The following is a 27070-nucleotide window of genomic DNA, read 5'->3' as shown; positions in this document are numbered from 1 at the left end:
TAAACTTACCAAACTTTAACTCATATTATGAAACAATATTTTGATGTTCATTTTACCAAATTGCTTCGGTTTTGGCCGTACCTATTTTCTCTGTATGGTTTGAAGAATTGAAAGTTATTTATGTCCTGAAAATAAGTAAAAAGAGACTTGTAAGTCAAAATAAACATGGTATAATTTGATTATACCAAAACAACTGCTATATACTGTTACTGAGATTGTTTAGTCTATTTAAATTTTCTTACCAAAATAAAAATACCCTAGATTATTTCTAACATCAACTGAAAAATTGAAATAATACATTATATGAAGAAAGATATCATTGATAAAGTACTGTAAGCGTTGTTAATTAGTTAGTTGACACAATATTAAAGTTGAATATTTACATTACCTTTTCAACCATTATACTAATTTTAACACCGAGGGATTATTAATCAACTGAAATTTATGATTATTTCCGGGATGAAACGCACATTTGTAATAATTTTTCATTTGTAATAATTTTTCATTTGTAAAACAAGCTTTCAATTTTTGACAACTCTGAAATTGTAGAAATATTTTTTTTCCAAATGGCATTAAACTTTAATACGCTATGTTGAAATACAATACATATGAAAAGAATGCAGTTGTATCAATTTAGCTGTGTAACGAGTTAAAGTAGTTACTTTAATTTTAAACATTTTGTTTACACAAAAGAATGATAACTGAATTAAGATAAATTTTGATGACAATGATCTGTTTGATATAAATATCACGATTTTCTATTTAATATCGCTTAAGATGACGCTATTATAATTAATTGTGTTATGAAAATTAAAAATTCTCGGAAACATAGTCTCTTTATTTTTTACTCTTAGATTCTGTTAATGTGTTTAATGAAATAGTTTTCTAATTTTTTGTAATATAGTTACTTAAAATGTGTAGAATATAAAACATTTATTATTTGCGATGCTTTTAGTTAATATTTAAATTAATAATTAGTTCTGTAATGGGGATTTTAAATATTTGTTAAGTAAAATAACAACAACAATGAATACTTGATAAGATATAAGATACATGCGGAAAACCAACTTAAAATGAAAAGCAGTTACATATTATAACATAATTAAAAAGAAGTTTGTTTAAAAAGACATTAATTTAAAGACACTATAAACTTAACAGTAAAGACAATGCAAACAATTTTCGCATCCATTAATGGCTAAAATAAATGCATATTCAATTATACATATTTAACATCACATAATTATTCATATTTACTCATTATATTGCTAACTGCTAATTTAAAAAGGCAAAAATGGTAATAATTAGGTTTTTTTAAAAAAATTCTTTTTGCTCTTAACTATTTTAATGACTTAAATTCTCTTTCTACATGACGTATATCTCAAAAACAAATCCAACTAAACCACTCGTCTCTCTTGATTTTTATTTCTGGTGTTGGGAGCAATTATTTATCTAGTTAAAAATTTTTACATTTCATTTAGAATATTAAATTCCTTTTAGTTACGTTTCAGCGTTTAATATTAAAAGAGCCTAGTAGAAGATTTCAAAGTGAAAATTTTCTGAATAAAAAGACATTACTATTAGAAAAATTGGAAAAAAATTTAAATTGCTTATAAAATTCTTTCTTTCTATTAAAAACCATTTAAATTAAATGAACTGGCAAAAAAATTCCCTATTCATGCAACTAACTTACCATGTGCTAAAAGGCTCCCTTTTCTAGAATAATCACGAACTTTTTTTCCTTAAGCTGTTTGAGGACTGTTTAGTTTCAGCACTAGCATACATTCATGTTTGTGAAAATTTCAACATCATAAGAAAATTATGCAAATTGAATGAAACTTACATGATATGTAAACTGAGGTAAAACATGCAATTAATTAGAATTATCGAGTTAACATACACATAATTTTTTGTAGAAAAACCAACCAAATTCAACGGGTAAGAAAATTGTTTAAAAATGTTGTTTCTAATAATTCAGCACCCCCTCCGTCCCCATGCTCTAATAACTGGATTTTCATAAAGGAGGGCGTTGGAGCTGTGATGGCTTAGGGCATAGAGAGTTCGCCTTTCAATGAGATGAACTGGTTCGAATCCCAGGATTGGCTGGTCGATGCGAATTCCGCATCCGCCTTGCACCGACCACAGTGCTTACGTAAAATATCCTCAGTGGTAGAAGAATCATCGGTTATGGTCCCATTGCTGTCAGACTTACCGTAATTCGTGGTTTTCCTATAAATGTAAAGCGAATGCGGGTAAGTTCAATCAAAAAGTCCTCCACGAAGGCAAATTTCTAACGGTACTTAACCCAGGAGTTCCCTTGTCTTTTGGGTAGGGTTCAAAATAACTGGGCTATGGATTCGAACATTAGTGGTTGCTGTTTTTTGGATTTCATATTTAATATTCTCCCTATTTGTGAAAACTCTAATTTGAAAATTTTGAATATGTTTGCTTATGTGATTGAACTGTTGCGCGCACTTCGAACTTTCGGAGTGTCCCCGAATGCCCCTTCGCGGGGGTGGGGCTGGGTTAAGCTAGCTATAATTAGTGGTCGTAAACCCAAAATTGAGTCGGATGTTCAACGATGGTTATGAAATAAAATAGTTTTTTCGTCACTTGGAAGAAATATTCGTTCAAAGCATATACCAGAAAACGGTTTCGTCAAAAACTAAGAATTCGTTCGCGAAAAGAATATTTTATGTAAGCCTTTTATGGATTTTTCTTTCAATCTGTTATAGAAGTTGTTTATGGAAGGTTAATGGTGGTTTTCTTCATATTATATATATATTGTTAGTTCTCAAATAATTTCAGTGAAATATTAGAAAACTTAGTGAAATATTAGAAAGTATAGAATTTTCATCAATGTTTAAATTGTTTTGCAGTAGCATATTTCATTGGAATCTTTTGTATTGTAAACAAAGTTTCTTGTAATACATATTCCCGCACAGAGAAAAAAAGTATGGTCAAAACTACCAGACTATGGTTAAAATTTTAAGTATTTATGGTTATGGAACGCCCAAAGGATAGAAAATTTTGATCGACGCGTTTCGGTAATGATTTCGATTAGATACACACAATAATATTTTTTACCAAATAAGTAGTTTTTTTATCATATGTTTGGTAGTCATTGAAGTAAAAGTTGGTAACATTTAGTATTTTTATCATAATTCCTTAGAACATGGATTATAAAAAATTTATTCGATTCAACTTAATTTTTCAGTTTCGTTATTATTACTAAAAATGTGTGTTGTGTCGTGATTTTGCCAGCTTTTGAGAGTAACAAACGCATCAAAACTCAAGAACACTAAAGACTAGGTAATTTTTATCGAAATGTCTTGGTAATGATGTCGTAAAAATTGATAATAAAATATTATTTTATATTATGTTATAAAATTTAGTAGTTTTATCTTGATTATTTGGTATATTTACTTTTTAGCTCTGTATTTCTTACTAAATGATAGGTAAAAAGAACTATAATTCTTAAAAACTGAATTTCCGGTAAACCGTTACCAAAATTGCCGAATGAATGACTTAAATAATTTATATTTTTTTTTCTTTAACCATAAACACGTTTTTTTTCCCGTGTGGACTGATTGTTCTTAATATGATAAAAACTAACCTTCTGAACTCAAAGGAAAAAAATAAACGAATTTAACACCGAACCGAAATTTAAGTACTGTCAACTGGGATTACTTTCTCAATTTTAAAATTCTAGTAGAAATTTCTTATACTTTTTCATCAATTAGAGAAAAGGAAAAAAATTAGACTTGAAATCATACAGAGTTGATTTATGATGTTTAAACATATTTTCGTTTCTTTCTTCTTACTGTTAAATTTCAAAAAAATTTACTAAAAGTATTTATTGATAACTATTAGCCGAAATAATTAATTAAGGGGAACATATTTGTAGGTGTGTAATGTAATATAAATCATGCAATTCGAAAAGAAAGTGTCAAGAAATCTTCTACGAAAAAAAATGCACATAATTTCATTGAAGATGGAGTTTTAAAGACTACTTTAGTCAGAGAAAAAATCAATAACTCATTTTGTTTTTATTTGTCAGACAATGTCGTTTCAATCCCCCATCGTAAAAAATATTTAAAAATTATGGTAGGAAATACTTAAAAGATTTCTTCATGAGAAATTTAGAAAGCACAAAATCTCCCGTCGCAAGTTCAGTAATTTTTCATGAATTATAATGTTATTTTCATCGAACTTTTTTTAATCAGAAATGGTTGAATTTCGAGTAAAAATGCCAATATCGTCTTCACTGCATGAATCCGTTTTGTACATTAGTTATTTTAATACTTTGTGACAATTATCTAGAGACAAAATTTACACCCATTTTTCAATGCATCATGGAATAAAGTTTCTCAACAAAACAAATACAACAAAATTAATTAATTAAATTTAGTCAAATCCTTTCATTCATCCTACTGTGCAACACTTACAGAAGAACTTTTTAAAATTTACAAGCTAACCCTACGGGTTTCATGAATAAAAGATGATAAGGTAGTTAAGCTGCTTGCTTACAGTTATTTTGCACTGTAATACAATCTAGATCAAATTACGGAATATAGTACTTGCACTTTGGATGCATTATTCGTAAAATCTGTTTTACCGTAAAATTAATTTTTACCGCAAAATATTATACCGTAATTCTTACAGTAAGATATATTTTCTTTGAGTAATTCAGTAACTTTATGGTGATTATTGCTTTAAAAATCACGGTATATCAGATTTTTTGTTCCGTAGCATGTTCCGGTGAAATGGATTTTATGGTGAAGAGTATATATATAAGAATATAAATATATGAAGAATTTACTTCAGAACACAAGTAACTGCATTACTGATTTAGAAAAAATTATTTTGCTATTTAAATTTTACAATTTGTTGTATTTTTACATTTTATTGTTCAATGTACAGTCCGCAAAAAAAAAAAAGATATCACCCTGAATAACTTTCGTTCTATAGATCGGATTTTCACGAACTAAGTGTCAATCTTAATGGTTCCTGGGGGTGACCTCAAATATACTAATGAATAAGTGCTAACTATTAATTAAGTTACGAAATCAGACACAAAAACGTACTTTCTCTGAATAAACATACATTTTTTTTTACACATTTGGATTTTTCATCTTCAAAATATAGGGGGTAGCCGCAATCTGGGAAATGTGGTCCCCATAGTTTGGTCAGGAGAGCGATTCAAAGTTCGGGCCCCTTAATGTTAATTTTGCTCTTTGCGTTTTCTGTCATATTTTAAAAACTAATGAAGCAATTTAGAAAAAAATTGCACCCACTCATAAAACTCATTTACCCAAAGATAATTTCATGACGAAAATAATTTTTAATAATTATTTTTTATTATTTAATTAAAGTGAGGATGAAAAAAAGTTGAATTACAAGGTATGCATTTTTTTATACCATTTTAATCAACATATTTTTCAATTGAAAAATCTAAAGTTTCAACTGTTTTTATTTATTAGAAGATGAGAAAAATTAAAATGAATTATTTAAAAAAAAATAATTTGGCGACAATGAAGAAATGATTAAGTGGGGCGATAAATATTGAAATGTGATAAACTTACGAGGAACTTAACTTAGCGCGCGTAGCGAAAATTTCATTCATATTTTTTTCGCTAATAATCGTTTGCAAATCTTTTTATTTTTATTTTTTTAAAACTATAAAATACGATGTTTCTTTTTTAATAGTCTAAAATTCTATTTGCAATTTAGTAAAGAAATTTGAATAAAACATCTTATTGAATAAAAAACATTTTATTCAACGAATGTCGAGTTTTATAAAAGCATGCTTCTGATAGAATATGATTATACACCAGATTGTGCTTATTTAATGTAATTAATTTTTAGTTTTTAGTTTTTTCTTCTCAATAACTGATACAATTTCAATAATATACATGCGTATGAATTGATTTGGAATAAAATATTTATCAATTTCTTGAATATATTTTTTATAAATATTAATAAAAATACGTAGTAAACATATTTAAGCATACCTCACATCATCACAAATTTCTCAACATTTTATATATCGTCTTAATGTTGGAAGTAATTCTTTTATCTCCTGTCCAGAAGTGTTTCGCAGAACTATTTTACCAACTATTTAATTAAATTTTAACATTTTTAAAAGTCTTATTCTTTACCCTACTACGTTTATTATTTCCTCATTAATATACTAATCAATTTCTTAGTACTTTAATTTAGGTTTTCTTTAAAGTGAAGTTCCTTTTTAAATTATAGTCAAGTTTTTTTTAAACGAATTATTGTCTGCTAGCTAAAAATAAAACCTTGTTAAGAAATTAAAAACATTCCACTCTTTACAATTATTTAATGCAAAACAGCTGATTATTTACTAAGCATACTATTTTTTTCGAAAAAGGAATATAAATCATTGATATTTTTTTTTTTGTTTTGTTTCTTGTGACTTCAACATAGATTATCTAAAATAGTGTTGATGTTTTAGAAGTCACTACAAAGAGTCTAAAGATACCGAACATAAAAAGCTGTCGAATACGTAGCCAAAATTTTTAAGCGTCTTAAAATATCTCAGTATCTTAAAAGTCGTCCTAACATCTTAGTTGTGAAATTAAATTTTTAATTATCTGACCACGCGTGATTCAATAATTATTTCATTATCTTTTACTCTTTCTTTATGATAACATGTAGATTTTTTTCCGGATAATATGCTAAACTATTTTGTTTAAATTTTTTCTTTAGCACGATTTCCAAGATATTATTGTAGTATAATTTGTTATCAGGAGAAATGCCTTATTTTGTTAAGCAGGAAATAATAAAAATTGAAATTTGTAAGAAGATTCCGAAGCCGTGGCAATTTTAGAACCATCTGATTTTTTTAAAAAAAAATGCAATAAAAAATACGCAATTTCTAATCTTATTTTGATTAAAAATAAAAAAAAAACTTGGCAAGAAGGCTAACATACTTTTTTCAGAAATTGTGAAAACCAATTTTTCTTATATTTCGTCAAAATAGGATAAGAATGATATTGCTCCAAGGGACCTACTCAATAATTTCGCTATTTCCAGAATGAAATCTGTTTGATCGAAACATATTTCCATGAAAATTAAAACGAAAAAACAATTAATTTTATTATTTATCTAAGCTTATTTCATTTATTTAATGATAGCGATATCACGGTTAAGGATATGCGATGGAAGCCCCGTTTACTATTATACTATAAATGCATTAAATCAGGTATCTTGAATATTTTATTTTAAGCAAATTATTTAATAATTTTAAGCAAATAAGGGTGTAAAAATAAACTCGATCAAAATACTCCGAAAGTATACCCTAAAATATATGTAGAATAAACTTTGGAATCGATATATAAAAAATACCTTTTCAAACAACTTCGAGTAGGACGGAAACGCAAACTTTTTTTGAAATAGTTGTCCTTGAAACTATTTAATTTCAATTCCTGGTGCTAGGGGACATTCCATTTTCACATGAAATGGAATCAATAAGGTTTTCAATAAGGTTCAAAAATCAATGCAAAAAAATGCATTGATTTTTTTACAAAGTAGTAAATTATTATTTTTTTCAATCAAAGAACCTATGCCTATAGCTTATGTAAAACTTATTTTAATATCAAGTGAAATAATTTAATATGCTGTGTAACTAAATAGATAATCCTAAGAAACTGAATCGAAAATATAAAAACTTCATTGATTTAAAAAATAATAGATGATAATAAAAATAGACATGTTTTGAGTGTCCAATAATAAAAGTCACAAGTTATTCAAGCTTGACATGTTTTGAGAATGGGCGATTATATTTGAACGCTCGAAACATGTCGACTTTTACTTCCCTCCCTATATTTTTTGAGCCAGGTGAGTTTTTATCATCAATTATACCGTTTTACATTTGAGTCTTGATCATTATTTTGATAAGGATTTTACACTCGTTAAAGTAAACATAAGCATTTCTATATTTTAACAGGATTTATGTGGTCTTTAAAAACGTAATAGCATCAAAATTGTAAAAGTTATAAGTACTTAAAAATTAAAATTTTGAGACCAGATATTTTGAGTTAATGAAATTAAATATTTTATCTTTTAAATTTTTGTGCCCCCATTTCAGTATCTTAAGGATCTTACGAGCTCTACTTAAAAAAAGAGTATCAGATATATGTAAGAAAACAAAAATAATCATAGTAGCAGTATTTGGGGGTAAATGTAGCTTATCCTAATTGAAGAATATGCTGTGCGACATTTTATGGTGAATTTGCGAACGTAAGTTTCAGAATGTATCGAAACATGAGGATGCTATTTGCTGATAATCTTTATCCAAAGAAAACCATGTAACCTAAATATCTAGCAGAATGAAGCGATTTTTTTAAACATTAATCATACAATATGCAACATATTAGTTCAATATCTTATTCTTAAATATAACATGTTTCAATGTTTTTAAAATGCCACTAAACATTCAGCAATTCCTTGAGTTATAGAAAAAAGAAATATCGTAAATTATAGAAAACCTTGTGAATGCGTATTAGAATTACTATACAATCTACATTTTATTTTTCAAGCATTTTTTTGTTTCTTCAAACTTTCTTGCCTAGAAGACTCGATTAAATCTGTAAAAATGATTATCCCTAAAATTTTGTATATAGCTATAATAAGTTATGTCAATTTGATTTTAGTAAGAAATCCTTGAATAAATATAGCAAAAACAACATATCTAAATAATATCAGATAAAAAGTTCATGTATTTAAATTCTAAAAACTTAAAAATTCATGAATAATTTATATATCAATTCAAATTTTCTTTTCAAAGGAGATTTAATTTTTTTTTTTTTTGTTTTTTTTTGCTTTTTGGACAGAAATCGACAATTTTTAATTAAACCTCTCCCAGCAATTACATTATGAAATTAATGAACATTATTTCATTTTTTTTTACATTCAGAGTTCTTTTACTAGGTTGCCTAGCAACCTAGTAAAATTAAGCATTAAGTTTTTGAATTAGTCAATGGGTTATCTTAAAATATTCATTTGCGCTGGCGACTTTTTTTGGCGGTTTTCCGGACTATCGCCAAATATATAAACCTTTATTGCTACCCAATTTATGACCCAATTTTTTCAAAATTTTGCCTACCCCCCCCCCCTAATTCAAGTGTCTAGATTCCAAATATGTAAAAAAAAATTTATGTTTATTCAGAGAAAGTACGTTTTTGTGTGTGATTTCATAACTTAATTAATAGTTAGCACTAATTAATTAGTATATTTGAGGTCACTCCCGGGAACCATTAAGATTGACTTTTAGTTCGTGAAAATCCGATCATTAGAACGAAAGTTATTCAGGGTGATATCTTTTTTTTTGCGGACTGTACCTACAACAATCAGAAATATTTCTTTAAAACATTAAAAAAAATTAAAACAAAATGTAATGGGTTTTTAATACTTTAATTAAATTAAAATGAAAATGAATTTTAAAGGCTAAAGGACATAGGTTAGATGGGTTAGGAGACAGGTTAGGAGATAGGTCTGACGTAAAGTATCAGACACTTTGCGTGAAATTAGCTGACAAAATGTCGGTTTAATTATAACCTATGTTTAAAATTCAAAAACCATTGTTAAAAAATTATAAAAAAATGTATATTCCTTTTTTAAGATAAAACACTTACATTTTACGGAAATTAAGAGAGATTTTATACTTTAATACATTTCTTTTCTTTGGTATTTATAAATAGGAAACTTTCAAAATCTACGCATAGTTTTGAACTTTCAAAAATTAAAGGACTTTTTGAAAATAATTTGTTTTCGCTTTTTCCTATTTCATATGATTTTTAATGAAGTCTCTTTTCAATTTTAAATGGATAGATAGGCGAATATTTTAATATCAAACTACGGAGTGTTTATTGCCTTTGCTATGTTCAAGTTGAGCTGAAAAGATGCGAGCTATGTGGTTCTAGTTTCGTAAATCATTAGTAAACGTAGTTTCAACTTTTCGGATGTCCAAACTTCTCTATCGCTTTAATTTCAATATTTATTGGGTTCCGCTCAACAACATTTTGAAGCAAAAATTTGGCAGATAACTACTTTCACCTCCTTAACAAATTTTGATTGCATAAGTCAAAAACGAGTTTTGAATTCCAAATTTTTTTTTGTTGCTTTTTTTAAATTTAATTGAAATTTAAAATTTCTAAGAAGAAAAATCAAAAGCTGAGCATTTTAAAAGTAAATTCTGTATATCCATTTTTATTGAAAGAAACAACAACAACGCATAGTTTCATGAAAAACGAATAACGTATAATAACAAGTATAAAGCATTTCTTATTTAAATTTTCCTTAAGAAATATATCTTTTCAGAAATCAGCGTAAGCATTCAAATTTGAATTTCTATTCTTAGAAGATGAATCTTTTCATAATTTTTTGGCATATACTGTATAGATCAAAGGAAAAATTCTTTTTCTAATGTATCATCGATATTTTTTCTGAAAAATTGAGTATTGTTAAGAAAGACATAGTTTGTTAAAAAAACGGTATTAAATAAATGGAGCTCAGAGGTTTTAAATCTTGAAACCATTTAATTTTAAATTGTTTACCTCAGATTTTCCTATCCAAGCAAAAGGTGATTGAACGAAAAATCTAAGAAGTGCCTTGTAAATAAAAAATAGGATTATCACATTAAGTAAAGTTTTCTATTGTACAGAAATTTAGAAGATTATAGAATTGATGAATTTGTGCCTAAAAAAATTTCGCAATGCTAATAAAATGCAAATATTAATAAATACATTCATATATACATATAAATATAATTAAATGTTAGTGAATATAAAATAAATGTAATAAATGCAAATACAGTGCACTTCCGATTATCCGGGTTAATCACCGGGACAGGTCGCACGGACAATCGAAATACACGGATAATCCGAAAACTTCTTTTTATTAAAGAAAAAATCAATACCAGTACAAAAAATATGAAAATTACTGACACTTGCACGTTGTATAACATCAAATTAGGAATTTTCCTTTTAACGTTTGGTGCTTAAAATTTTTTTTAATGCGACTTTGCCATATATTGACACATATTTTACAAACCGCAGTAATGTCAAATCCTCCTGTATAATCTAATAAAGTTTCCACAGAGCAGCAGAATGAGAAATTGTATTTCCCTCATTTACTATATCTTTTGCATCAGTTACTATCATCACTGTTTGATTTAACAAGTAACGATGTCATCATCTATCAAATACAGGAAGACAGGCTCACACTTTGAAATTAATCTTCTAAATTTTCTTCATCAGAAATTTCGAAACCTTAGATTTCTTTTGCTTGTTCAAGAATACTGTTATCATATTCTTCTTGAATATCTAAAGATTGTTCATCAAGCGGCATGATCTTTCTTCACGATCGTAATAACGTAGATGATTTTACCTTTGACCATGCTGCTGATATACTGTAATCCAATAACGAATATTTCTTCTAAAAATTTGTTAGTGTTATAACTTCATGAATCAAATTTTTTTAATCGTAAAAATTTTTCTCGTTAAAATTTTTGTGTAACTCCGGAATGGGCACGGATATTCCGCAAACCGGATAATCTTCGCACGGATAATCGGGAGTGTACTGTAGTTATAAAAAAACGCGTTATTTTAATTTATAAATTTCAAAGTAATATAATGAAAATTAAATTTTAATCCTAAAATAATAAAATGCTTGACAAGTTTTACTATTTATTCTTAAATCAAAATAATAATTCAAAATACGACAGAACGTTAAAAGTAAAATATCTAAAAAGTAGTAATAGATATTTTAGATTATACATCTAATATTTAAAAATGATTTATAGACATCAATAACATCATGCAACAATTTCAACTTAAAAGTGAATCTTTGTTCAATAGATAACAAAGGGTAAAATTTGTAAAATTCTTTGAAAGAAATGTCTTTATAAAAAGTTTTGCAGAGATAGCATTAAATATATATTTTCTTCTAAACTCTAAGCAACTATATTGATCGAAAAGTTGAAGTTGCTACTTTTGAACAATATTTTTTGTCGATTAAATGCTCTCGGGGAAAACAGTAACTAACGAAGTTTGATTTTATTTTGAAATATAAAAACGACTTTCGAAGATTATAGATCTATCTAAGTAATTGGGTTGTAGAAAAAGCTCCGTTGTCACGTATTCATAAAAATAGTGAAGATACGCTTTTGCTTTTAAGTTTTTTTATGCCGATTCAAAAAAAGTTTAAAAAAAAAGCATAAACCTTATGATTTAAAAAGAATTTCTTAAAAAAAGATCCTTTGAAAGTTAAATTCTTACATTTAAAAAGAATTTATAAGCTTAATAAATTTTATTCTATATTTAGGGTTCAAATTATTTTTATTCTTAAGAGTTTTTTTTAACTAGAAAAAATATATAGTAAGGAGAAACCCAAAAGAATATAATTAAAAAAAAAGAAAATTATTTAATTAGAAATTTAAAAGATAATCGTAGCTTTTCTAGTTACTTAGTTAAATGTTTAATTACAATTTATACAGTTTGATGTGCAAATTTTTTACTGATTTATTCCTTAGTTTGCAGAAAGCTCTAGTTTAATTTCTGAAACGAAACTTTTATTGGATGACTGTTTTTATAATTTATTCGCAATAAAACTTTCTGTTGCTCATTACAAGTTTGCTACAATAGATAATATTTTTACGTTTCCTATTGAAAATAGAAATAAAAAATATTTCAAGCCTCTTAGTATCATTTAGTGTTTCTTGGTAATTTTCTATTATTCTAATACTCCTGCATTGTTCTTTGTTTGAAACATATTCATCTTCATTATATTTAGCAGCACAATTCAACATTAAACATTCAAATTATTGAATTAACTCACTGAGGTATTTTATTGAACAGCATGCATTTCATTATCCATGTTTCGAAAAAGTCATATAGGTATAAAAATAAAGTATTCCTACACAAATCGAGAAAACGGTACCACCTAAAAAAATTTCTATGTCTTTGGCTTGTCTTCATTTACTTTCCGTTTCTGCGTTTGGCAGAACCAAGCCTACTCCTATAAATTAATGCTATTTCTGAAGAGTTAGGCGGACGGTAAATTTTTCCTTTTAAACGGAATACCGCTTTATGCAGTTTTTCCTTTAGGTGGAGTTTTTATTATCTCTGTCTATATTTTACTTAATTAATACACATATATCCGATTACGCATAATTTAGCATTCTCGTATATGCGTCAACTGCAATAATCAGATATTTTAAGAAACCAACAAGCATTTTAAGTAAGGGAAAAAGGGGCAAAACAGGTAGTTAAAATTCGAAAACCTGTTGGAGCTAAATTGTTTGACTTAGACGCTGTCATATTTAGTCAACATATTCATTGTTTAGATTTGTACAATAAATCATAATTTTAATTATATTTTGTAAGAAATTTTTCAAGAAAAAGACAAACCATCCGGGTTCACATTGACCGGGTACACAATTTAACTAAATGGAAGATTCTGAAGTATCAAAATTTATTTCAGTGAAAAAAGAGCATACATTTCCATTCTATATGACAATTTTCTGACTTTTGTCATGTGATATTTTTTTTAAATTTTATTTCCAATGAGCTGCACAATCGGTCTTGCCGATGAGCAGACCTAGTGCGTTCTCCAGAGGTGGTATCCACTCTTTTAGGACCACCACAATCGGTGAGATACCGCTGGTCATGTTAATTTGGACGTCTATTTTCTGCCACACTAGATGGCAGCACCGAGACTCTTTGTCGTGTGATATAGTCAAGGTCGTAATCAAAGACGAGGGTGGAAGAGAGGAAAAAATATCCCGGGGTCCCGGGACTGCCGAGGGCTTGATCAAAATTTCCTGAAATATATAGTGTTTATTAATTATTGCATTTTGCAAAGGGGTCCGTGATAAATTTTGTCCTCTGGCCCATAAAACCTTTTTTCAGCTTTGTATATATTTACCTTCTTCCTCCGTTGTACTTTTGTTTTCGTGAGTTCAGCATAGAAACAAATCAAGGAAAAGAGGTACTGGAACGGGTAGTACCTGGTCTTACCCTATGAGCAGAGGTTATCAAAAAAAAAAAAAAAGGAAACAAAACAGTGGTACTATTGAATTAAATGATTATTGTCTCTGTTAGGGTATGAATCCTTGAGAAACATATAATTAGCTGGGCTAAAACATCATTTTATAACTGTGAGGATAGTGTAAACAAAAGAGAACATTAGAGAGTTGGAGTAATAAGACAGATTTGACATAATTGTGATATTTGTTCTCCCCTCACTGTCCATTCTTACCTTACTATCCCCTATATACTTTGTTTTTACTCTATTTTTGGATTCAAATTTTGGACAAAACGTTTATTCTATTTTTGGACAAAACTTTTTAAAGAAACGTAAAGTATTCTTATGAATTCTTAAATTAATAAAAATAATAAATTTTTCAAAAAAGTAAATAAAGTTGAATATTTAATTAATCGTTACATAGACGCAAATTTATTGATTCCAAGTAACATATTAAACATTACATTATTTCTCCACTTCAAAGAATGTTTTTTTTTACGATACATTTTTTTATAAAGTGTATGACTTCAGTTAAATATCGTGTTCAAAAACTTGTTGAAGGATTCTTAAAAATTGAATTGTCTACTTTTAGCTGAGGGAGAAATTTTTGTTGACTTTTTTGTAAGGCAATGATACTTTTCAGTTAGTGAATTTTTCATTTTAATTGTTTTTAATTAACAATTAATTTTCAGAATTTATTGTTAAGAGAACATTTCGAGGCATAAACAGAAAGTGATTTTTTTATTGATGCAATATAAAAGGAAATTATCGTCAATCTCTGAAATAAAAATTAATCAATAAATAAACATAAAACAAATGTTTTCCGGCTTAAAGATAATAAAAGTGAAAATGAGTTTATGTTTATACTAAATTTCACTTCAAGATATTTATCACAAATTTTTTGTAAGTAATAAAGTTTTATCGATATAATCTCGATGTTTTCCAAACAACTTACTACACGTTGCTTTTAAACCAACAAGTATGACACATCCTAAAAATAATCGAAAGAATTAATGAGCGAAAAGAAAGTCTCTTTACAACACATAATCAAGAAAATGCCTCACAAAACTTAATCTCTACTTAATATAAGTGAGCTAAGAGTAATGAAGCTCTTCTGTATAAAATTTGTTTGCATTTGAACGAAATTTATATCCTCCCAGCAGTAGCTTCGTTTATCGCTTAGGAATAATTCACATGGAAAACTCACTCTGCACGGTATCCCCACTCTGATACTTAGCATTAAGGTTCATGATCGCTTTAGGTCACGGTATGACCCCGAAGACTGTAAGAGAAGTCACTATGATCTTCAGCTTAACTCGATGCATCAATCGAAGCGCTATCGGATCTAAGTGTTGATGTTGCAGTAGAGAGTGATGATTAGTATGGACAAATTTGATATGATAACAACTGTCTGTAGATGTGCGTTTTAGGTTAGCGTTCCATTCAATCAAAATTGTACAAACAAGGATGTTGCAAAATGTTGAGTATTCTTTACGAAATTCCTGAAGAATGAATAAGCTGATATTGTTTATTTCAACGGATACTGATATTGGAAATGAAATAGATAATGAAATAGAAGGAATAAAGCAAGGATAACTATTTAGCACTTTTAGGAATTTAGGTAATTTTTTTTTTAATTTCGGTTAATTTGTAAATTTGGTACTTAATTTATTTTTATTCATTTAAAATTATTATGGTACAATAATATAAGAAAATTAACTAAAATATTGAGAAATTTATTGATTGTATCATATCATTTCTGCAATTTCCTATGTAATTTTGAAAATTAATTAATTTTAAATACTGATTTTACAAGTAATGTTACAAATAAATTATGAGTAAATCCATCAATGATTAATATGATCAATATGGACTAATTTGACATGATGACAACTGTTTGTAGACTTGGGTTATAACCTAGTGTTTCATTCAATGAAAATTGTAAAACAAGGATGTTACCAAATGTTGAGTAATCTTTCAGAAATTTCTGAACAATAAATATCCAGATATTATTTATTTCAAAGAATGCAGATTTTGGAAATGAAATAGATAATAAAATAAAAGGAATAAAGCAAGCATAGCTGTTTAGTACTGATAGAAATTTATGTAATTTTTTGAATTCTAGTCAGTTACTTATTTTGGTACTTAATTGTATAAAATATTTTTAGTACAATAATACGAAAAAAATTAATTAATAAAAAACAGTAAGTAATTTACTGATTGCTTGGTTCGTGTCAGTTTTACTGAATTTTCATACATATTTTAAAAATTTAATTAATTTTGAATAATGATGGGCAATAATTTAACAATTAATCTTAAGATTAAATTTATCAATGATTAGAATGGACAAACTTAATACGATAACAACTGTCTGCAGATGTGCGTTTTAGGGTAGAGTTTCTTTCAATGAAGATTGTACGAACAAGGATATTATATGTAGAGTATTATTTACGAAATTCCTGAAAAATGAATATACAGATGTTTACGTCAACAGATACTGATTTTAGAAATGAAATAGATAGTAAAATAGGAGGTATAAGTATTTTGAACTATTAAGACTTCAAGTAATTTCTTTAAATGTTAGCTACTTGCTTATCTTCGGTACTTATTTATTTTTATTATAAAAAATTATTTCAATACAATAATACAAAAAATGAATAAGCAAAAAAAAAATCTCTCTTTCTCTCTCTGTATATATATATATATATATATATATATATATATATATATATATATATATATATATATATATATATATATATATATATATATATATATACAATGATATTGTGAGAAATATATTGCTATTTGTTTTAATACAAGAAAGTATAAAATATTTTTATTTTATAATTTATAACCAACTAAAATGTGAAATTTTAATCTATTGATTTTTTTATGCATTGATTTTATATATTTTTATATATTGATTTTTTATACATTGATTTTATATATTTTTTGTATTGATCTTACAACAAAGGAAACCGATTAAATCGCAATTTTCCATATATTTTAAAGTTTTGAAACCAATATTTTTTTGATTAGGGAATATTTGTAAACAAAATTTAATACATCAGCACTTAAATAATTTAAAGATTTAATTCATTTTTAGAATTTTTGTATATAACAGAAACAGAATGTCAGAGATTCATTTATTTCATTTAATCAGACTTTTTAAATTAAAATTATAAGCTCCAAACTTCCAACGGAATTAATTAAATACATAGACAAAATGTGGAAATCAAGAAAATAACCATAAAAGTTTAGACATAAGTTTATATTTCATTAAATCAAAATGTATTTTACCTGAAACAATGTACTAGGATATCACACAAATATTAAAAAAAATCTATGTAACGTACAAATAATTTATTCATGTCTATGAATTATTGAATATGTATTTTCAAATAGCTATCATAATATGAATGCAATATGCATAATTTTGTAGATATTTGCTCAAAAGGATAAACATTTTGTAGTTATTAGCAGATAAAATGCAAATTTTTTTATATAAACATTTAAAACAATAAGTTTTTTTTAACTATCAATTAGATAGAAAAATCAAAATTTGCATTTATTTTAGTTTAAAATATACTATATCTCGCATTAATAATAGAACAGTAATGTTCATTTCATAGATTAAAGGAGCAAAGCCTTAACATAACTATAGAAAAGGAATCAAGATCTAATGAGTATTATTCCATTAAAGGAAGGGGAAATATAATGTGAAATTCACATTTTCTACTTTCTTTTCGAGATGAGTTATTTATACATTGTTTTATCAAATACGAGAAATATTTTTCAAATGGAAATTACATGTAATATTCCAAATAAAGTAGTTAAATAAAATACAAATGAAGAACAAAAATGTAGTAAAAAATGTTTTTTTTCTCCGTATTTTAAGAGACAAAAAGGCGAGCATTGTATAAACTGCTTCTATTTTAACTAAATAAAAATATAACATTTCTTAAAACGTCTCGATAGATGAGTATATAACGTTTAAACTTGTTAGTAGCTGATTATTAGAAAGACAATTATTTTTTTAATTATTTCATTTTAGTATCTATCTATTTAAAATTTAAATCTAATCTTAGACATGTAATTACTTGTTTAAAACACTATTTGATTTTAAACAATTGATGTTAACACCACCCTCCACGCAGCACAAGTGATAGCGAAAATACATCATAAATATTAAATTATTGTGTTTCCTAAACTTTTAATAAATCATAGCAAGCTTTAAAAGTTTTTTTTTACTACCCAGTTAATTCAGAAACCATTATTTAAATTTTTCATTTACGTTTCTGTAACGAAACTTCAAATACTCTTTCATTTATTTCATTAATACTATACTTTGGTGATTTCCTCAAAATAGTCATATTTGAAAAGAACAATTAAGCAATTTTAATAATTTTTAAATTTTTGTGAAAAAATAAATGTTTCATTTTGAAACTTGAATCAAATTAAAGATATATAATTATAAATGAAGACTGAGGTTAAAGTTGGAAATTATTTTTGAACCATTTTTTAATAATTTTTTGCTTACACTACTTTCTCCCTTTAAATGATAGGAAATTTTAGCAAAACCACTTCAAAAGCATTTTTTTAGTTGTAAAACTTTTAACATTAATTTATTATTTTATAAGTACCAATTTTTTATTACTTAAACTGGTTTTTAAGGTAGAAATTAATACATGTACGTATCTTAGAAATGCATGCAAAAAGTAAATTTATGAAAAATAATTAATATTTTATGATTAATATTTAAGAATATTTTTTATAATTTTTCAGAAAGTTATTTTCCAACTTTTTTAAGAAATTTTAATTGTTGCAGGTAGATTAATATTTTTGAAAAACAAAAATAAAATCAGAAATACAAGTATGCAAGAACTTTTTAAAATAACTAAATTATTTGTATGTTTTAATGAAATATAGAATATAATTTCAATATATTTAAATATTTATTAAGCAATATAGAATTTAATGCATTACTCACTGGTTTTAAAGTAAAAGGAAAAATAAACGGAAGCCACAAAATATGTCTACTTCGATAGAATTAATATAGATATTTTTTAATAACAATATCTGCTAATCTATGCTAGATTAAAAATAATACCGTATTAAAAAGTTGAATACATTTTTTTCCAATGGTCAAAGTTGCTTTTCAATTAATTAGTTACAAATAATGAAACTCCTTCTTCTTATTACTTTAATGAGTCACTAAATAAATGAAATGATACTTCTTTCCAATAAACTAATTATGAATTTATTTAAACACTGAATATTAAAATTGGAATCACTAAAGATTAATTAATTCTGTAGATTTTTCAACGCATTTTGTTGTTATTAGTATTTAATTGCATCGCCTATTTAAAATCAAAAATATTCATTTTAGAGTTTAAAGAATTAAACATTAAGATTTATTAAATAATGTTTGTATTTGCAGGCTCTTTCTAGAATATTGAATTGAGTTACTTGTTTCAACTTAATGTTGTTTTACGAAAGGTGAGCATGTTTTTATACTTCAGTGATAATGATTACGAAATATTATTTTTTAAAGCAATTTAGATAAATTTATTTTCTGCTAAAGCATATTATGAAGATTGAAATAATTTTTAGTTTTTATTTAATATGTATTTACATAGTTGCTCGGAATTTCAGTTGGTACATTATGCATTATAAAGCTTACATTATGTTTTTTAATACCTCATTCTTTGTTTATTATTAATGTAAAAACAGCATACCCTTAAGCCTTTTAATTATCATAACATACATTGCAAAACAATCTAGATCAAATTATAGTATTACCGGCAGTGTGTATGCATCATCCGTAATATCCATTTTTACTGTAAAATATTATACCATAAATTTTACAGTAGTATTTATTTAATTAAAGTGGTTAAGTGATTTTATGGTAATTAATACTGTAAAAATTATGGTATATCAGACTTTATGTCTGTAACATGTTCCGGCAAATATAGATTTTATATTAAAATATACCGGCACTCCACGTACCGTTCATTTTGACCATAATTTGATCCGGAATTTTTCAAAGGCTTACTCTCCAGTAATTGAAATTTGTGGGAAATACATTTATAAGTGGTTGTGAACAAAAGCTGAAACTTTTAAAACAAACAGAACTCTTTTGGGCGTAACTATTTCTTTATCTGAACTTTAATATATCTGTTCAAATTATCCTCTGTCAAAATTTTTCGGTTATAATTTATTAAAATATCAACAAATTTCTTTCTTTCAACAATAGAAAAATTAATTTCTGAAGCAATAAAAACTCTGTAAAACTTGGAGTGTATGCTATAGCACATTAAAAACCGTAGTGAACAAAAAATAGTATTTTTGAATCTAGTTAAAAAGAAATTAAGTTGAATTTTTTAAATAAATTGAAAGTTAAAAACATTTTTACAAAATATATAATACTAACTACTTCAGAAGTGAGACACTTCGAGCTAAATGTGTAAGTGAAAGCTATTTCTAAAACACTTATCATACATTTTGAGGTAGTGTACCAAACACATACGTAATTTACGATATATACGTTATGTAAATGTACATTAACTAATTAATATATACGTAAAGTATTTATAAGTGCATTTCTGGTATAAGTTAAAAATCCAGAAAATAAATAAGAAATTATCAATAAGAAATAAGTTCTTAAATTGGTATTCCATTTTGAAAACCGTTTTTAAGTATTAAAAAAAATAGCATATTTTATAATTAATAAACGAAAACTGAATTAGGTATTGAAACTAATTTTTGAACTATGAATCTTTTTAAGCAAAATATAAATTAAAACCATTTTTACGAAACACATAATATTACCCAATTAAAAAGTTTGACAATGAGTGCTAAATATATTTGTGGAAAATGCTTCGGAAATACTTCTTATGTTAAATAAATATAGGAGACATAGGAAAGTTTTCCCTTTTATGTAGAAATAGCAAATTACATTAAAGAGTTGTTTCTGCTGATATTAAGAGAATAGTTAATTTAACCTTCTAGCTCCCATGAAAATGACGGAGGTTTCACCCTCTATTTCTCGCTCCCGTGAAATTTCCGGGCTGGAGTGTTCAGTAGTGACGCGCCAATAAGTATAAAACTAATTCATTTCTTTTGCCCGGAAAAGATTTTATTTCTCATTTTACACACTAGATGGCAGTACCAGGACATATTTAAGGTAATTGTAGATAGATGGTTTATTTTAAACTAGATATCAGCACAAGATATTTGGATGTCAAAAAGCAAATAGGCACTTTTATGATCGTTTTCTTGAAAATTAACCGATCGTTAAGGGGTTAATTACTCCGCTATCTCGATTTCTTTCATGGGACCAGAATTATTATTATTTTTATTATTTAAATTAATTAGATATGTTAATTTGTTTATCATGTAACTTTTTCATGATTGACTATTGCATACCCAGTATTTATAAATAATGAGAAAAAAATTTATTCTTAAAATAAGTATTATTGATTTAATGCTTATTTTGCTGCGTATTAACAAGTATAAAAGCATAAGAATGTAAATCATTTATAAAATACTTGGAAAAATAAACAAAGCTAAAAAAAATAATATTTGTGTGGTAATTTTGTAATTTTAGGAGTATGGTAGTTTTATCTCAGATATATGGATTCATGATCGATGATTAGCTTTCATTTGATGAGTATTAAGTCATATGTAGGAATACTGACTTAGATTTCTTAGAATCATTTCATATTTAGAAAATGCATAATATAGTTAAAGACATTTATAGCATCTCATTCTCTAAATGTTTAGAAATGTATTTTTTTAATTTATTCATCTTGCAACACTTGGGACTTTCAATGTGTCGCAATTACACCTGTTTCTGATCTTTCTTCTTTAATTTTATTATTTTGTTCAAGCTAGTTCCCTTCTATCCATTCGGTCAATCTCTTTTCTACTTTTCACTAACATATTTGAAAATTACATCAGCATTTTTGAGCCCCTCTTTTATTTTATGTTTCGACACTAAAAAAGGTTTTTCATTATAGAACCAAAATCAGCATGTAAATTAATGAGGAAATATTTACGCTTATTTCACATAGTTTAAATTTATTTTTCGTCACTTATCTTATGGAAAATAAAACGTGGCAAACTAACTTTTTCAAAAAGGATTTAACTTTTTTTTTACTATGTTTATAATACATAATACGTAATAATAATACAATAAACAAATACATATACAAATTTTACTTGATGAACATTTGAGATTGAAGCAAATAAAGTAAGCAATCGTTTATCATTAGACAGTTCTCATTAAGCCATCTGGTTTTGTTAAAAACAATTTTAAAGTTTAGAGAGAAATATTTAAGCAATTAATGAGTATGCATCAGATTACAGCATTTTACCCTGCTTAGATTTTTTAATCACTATAACAAATGCATTTATAATTCCGTTTCTTAAGCTTTGTATAATTTATGCAATTGCTTAAAATGATTTATTTTCGAAATTGAAATACGATGCCTTATTTAAAAACTAGAAATTAAAATGAAAAGTTTTACCTTTATCTTTGACGAAGTAGCGACTAATGATTGTTATTGATTTTATTATTCCGAGATTTTATGTGTGGTGAAATTCTGAAAGCTGAAGTAAATTAAGGTAGGGGGTTGAAATCAAAGTCTCATTATAGTTTGCAAGGGATGTGATTTGAAATATAGGATCTTTTAATCTCAAAGTAAATTGAAGTGTCTTATTACTTTTTCGAACTGAAATTGGATATCAACCATTTTGATAAGCTATATTTTTAATGTATTTCTGCTTGCAAATAATTATGTAATTTTTATTATCTTGTTAAATAAGTGGAACTGTGAGGAATTCAGATTATTATTTAAAGTATAAAAAATCATAATTTATAACATTTCATAATGAAATGATTATACTATTTCATTATTCCTCATGTTTTACACTCATATCCATCATTGCTGTTACCAAGATAAATTGCTACGTTATTCTTCCTAGTTCTCAATGACAAAAAACTATTCGTACTTATTATTTTAAATTCGTACTTAAAATTGTAATGATGTTCTAATAAAACAACTAATTTCTAACATCAACTTTATAATTTAACATCTGAAATTAGGCAGTTTAAGGAATTATACGAATAACCAAATTTTTACCAGTAGCTATGCAAACTAAGATATATAATTTTTTAAAAAAATTAGAAATATTAAGTTAATGAAAGTTGAAAAAATAATAAAATCAACAAAATAAGTCATTTATTTCATTTTTTATTGCAGTAAAATTTGTAGATTCTGTCTCTGGGTTACTCATATAGTGGAATTCAAATATATGCTTTAAATGAATAATTCAAATGAATAATGCAAATAATTGTTCATTAGTTTGTTGCTTAAAAACATTTCAAATTGCTTATACACTTTTTATTTTGCACCATTATGTTTCTAATTTCATTCAATTATCACACACACTATAAATGTATTCAGAATTAATCGTTTTAATGATATTTTGTTTTGGAAAAAGACTGATCAGGCAAATACCTAATAAAATGAAGAAGCCACTTGAATAACCCTGTGACACAGATGAGACACCAGTGTCCGTTTTACATACTCCTTTTTCTGACGCTAATACAAGTACAGATGTATTTTGGTACTTAATTATGGAAATAGTCTAATAGTTTCTAAAAAATCTGTTAGATTATCAGAATTATATTTGTACTAAAATATAAAATTAAAAAAAAAACGCATGTTGAATTTTTTTTTGATTCATACTCAAAAATGTATCAATAATTGGTATTGTAACTTTAAGAAATTTCAATAATGAATAACTTTTTCTTTTAGATCTAAATAACTTCAAGTAAGTGCAAAAGTGAAAAATTATATATTATAATAGTATAAATTTTGCATACTTTTTATTACGAAAATTATAATAAGAAGTATGAAGTGAGCCGTGTTCGGAATATTTTACCTTTTACTCAAAAATATACACCACTGTCTCTTTGCTGCATTTCATAACTATATTTAATAGGATGCTAAATATAACATTTCCCTCATATTTTGACCTAATAAAAAATAATGAATACAAAATGAATAAAAAAAATAAAAAATATGTTTAATAAGTCTTCTGCGTCAAAGGGATAAATGGGTATAATAATGTGATGAGTCTAAAAAATAATAAAAACGTATACATAGAAAGATTTGATGAAAAAAATGTATATAAACTTACGTTTATTAAAAAAAATTAAATTATCTATTTCTACTACATCAAACTTAAAATTCGTTGATGGATATGCGCACCTCATCCCTCCACTAGAAATATATAAGTATGTCTAATTGAATGCTGAATGAAGTACTGTAGTTCATGCACAAATGCCAACTAAAATTATATAGTGTAAGAGCCTTCATGAATTTATATACTAATAAAAGTTGTATTTATTGATTATTACTAGAGAAACTGATTTATTTTTTCTTTAAGTATTATATCTAAGAAGAACTATACATATTTCAAGGTAATTGAACGATGTAGTTTTCAGCTTAATTTACTTCAACACAAACAACTTCCATGATAAATTGATTACCTAATATTTTAGAAACATATTTCCAAAATTAAGTACTTATGTAGCAAAATTAACTTTACATGCTGGTGCAATGTTAGTCATTTGCTGCCTATTTTTTGGTGCAATGTTAGTCATTTGCTGCCTATTTTCATTCAAAAGTTTTAAAATGCTTATTTTTCGAATTTAATAACATAGAGAAGGGAACTAGTGTGGTCATGAAGCTGATGTGAACCGTTAGAATTTTTCTTAACTTAAACATTCTCAGTAAATTTTGGTAAACAGGCAAAACTGTTTCATAGGCAGTTACATAACACACTTGATTGATAAGTAGCAAATTAAATGCAAGTTTTTTATGGCGGAAAAGTAAATTCATTTTTATTACCTCTTTAAAATATTTTAATTCAAAGTTTCTGATAATGAGAGATATGTTAGGAATGAATATGCTTATTATTTTTAAAATATTTAGTAGTCACTTTTTATTTGCTATTTCTTACTAACCAACTATTTAACTAGATTATAAACTTATCTATTTGGGTTAAAGTGTCGATCGCACTTTAAAAAGTGTACTTTCAAAATTCTATCAATGCGCCTAACTCTTATCTACCTCTTCCTTTTCACTGAATAAATATTAAATGTTTATTGCATAATAGTTTGTCATTGAAACAGTTTTAAATATTTTCATGTGCATTAGACTCAACTTGTAGCCTTGCTGCAAAAACTGCGTTTCAAAAACAAGCACATTATTAGTAATATGTTTGCACTAATTCTTCCAAACAATTGCTATTTTGTCAAAATTGTACATTTTTCTACATTATAGCTACAGTTCTGCATATAAAAACGTATTTAGTTTACTTCAACCCCAAAAACTTGGTGGCAACTATACACCCAAATTTTTAACAGTTTGAAATAAACAAAATTTCTATTATTTAATGAGCTTTAATATAAAATTTAATGTAAAAACAAGGATTTTTTTTGAAGAAATGCTTTTGTGTTATGCATTTATTTAAGTAGTATTTGCTAAGTGATAGATACAGTAATAAAATAACCAATTTTTGATGAACCTAACATAGCTTACGTTTGATTCTAACAAAGCAAAGCTTTAATTTCCAGAAACTGGCTCTCTGCCTTAGAATTCCTGTTAATTCTGCCTGGAAATTAGAGTAATGTACAAATTCCAGGCAGCCGGCGAAATCTGCCCTTTCCCTTAACGTTTTCGGTCCGCTTTCTATTTCCCTATCCTTAATTTCCTGTGAGATAGCCGATTGCCTCCTGCTTCGGGCCATATAATTGATTAATTGTTTCCGAGTCCAAAGGGTTGGGGGAGCAGACGTATTGCAACGCCTCCCACAACGTCTACAAGAGAATAATTTAAACTGTAATTAACAAGAGCTCTCCCCTTTAACTCAATCGAGGCAATTTCTTGAGCGTCAGGTTCGACACCACTGAGACTGGTTTCTCTATAGGTGAAGACCAGAGTCATCGAGTAAACAACTCAGAATTAAATTTAAGTTAATTTTATCTTAGAAACTACCATGTAAAGATTCCCTTGTGAAACTATGCTGTTAGTCACATATTATATTCATTAATGAAGCTTAGATAATATGGAAAGTCTCAAGTTCTGCCTAATATAACAGATTGATAAATATTTGCTCGTAATTTTAAGCGTGTAAACTTATTAAGAGATAATTTCGTAAGAGTGTGTCCGTCCTTTCTAGAAAACGGCATTTAAGGAATAAACTCAAAATAACGATCTCGTTATTTCAAGTTAACGATTGTGATGCAATGTTTATTTTAATAATTTTCATAAATCAATATTATAAGTTATTGTTCGCAGAAATTGACAAAAAATTAAGCATATATATATGCGTATATATGTTTTTTTTATTTGCTTTAGATCACAATCAAAGAAGAAAAGTGTAGAAAAACTGTAACAGAAGCAACTTTATTGCTTTTATTCTGAATATTACTTCTTGAACTATTTCTTTCACTTGATATGTATTTCATATAATGATCACATTATACATTAAAGCCGTATGTTATCAAAATTACAAAATGTCTCAAATTAAAGAATAACTTACATAACCATAACTATAATAACCATTAATTATGCCAGGAATTAAAGAATACTAGAGCATTACTGAGTTTGGATTTTCCTTGAGTAATAAATTTTCATGATCTTTAAGAATTCCAGAGAGCCTCCTGTAGTCTAATACTATGCAAACTAATAAATTATATTAAGCAAACTGTATTAGTATGTATTAAGTTTATAAAATGAAAAAAATGTGCTTCCTTGATAGTTTAAATTTCTAATATGTTTTTTCTTTAATTTTAAATATAAGATATTTCACAAAAAATATTTCGCATTTGACAACAAATATGGGCGAGCAGTCTAAGATCGTAAGTAAACTTTAAAATATTTATTATGGAAATGCAAATTTGCATATATATATATATATATATATATATATATATATATAT

General features: G+C 26.4%; 1 protein-coding gene across 5 annotated transcripts in view; it reads left to right on the top strand.

The window, feature by feature from the left end:
- Positions 1-27070, top strand: part of LOC107443766 (glutamate-gated chloride channel) — a 181883-nt gene that overhangs the window by 93425 nt on the left and 61388 nt on the right. For 2 of the 5 annotated variants that reach the window (XM_016057732.4, XM_016057733.5), the window contains one exon: positions 19493-19551. The exons of 2 other annotated variants lie outside the window; for them this stretch is intronic. The gene's annotated coding sequence lies outside the window, so the exon portion shown is untranslated. Of the gene's footprint in view, positions 1-15345; positions 15671-19492; positions 19552-27070 lie in introns of those variants that run through there. One more of the 5 variants, XM_016057735.5, reaches the window with a different exon arrangement.

This window comes from Parasteatoda tepidariorum, chromosome 11 (assembly GCF_982258835.1).
Source record: "Parasteatoda tepidariorum strain Cologne lab strain chromosome 11, Ptep-v5.0, whole genome shotgun sequence".
Taxonomy (NCBI): Eukaryota; Metazoa; Arthropoda; class Arachnida; order Araneae; family Theridiidae; genus Parasteatoda; species Parasteatoda tepidariorum.
The sequence above is the reverse complement of the archived record's forward strand: the minus strand, read 5'-3'. Positions and strand labels throughout refer to the sequence as shown.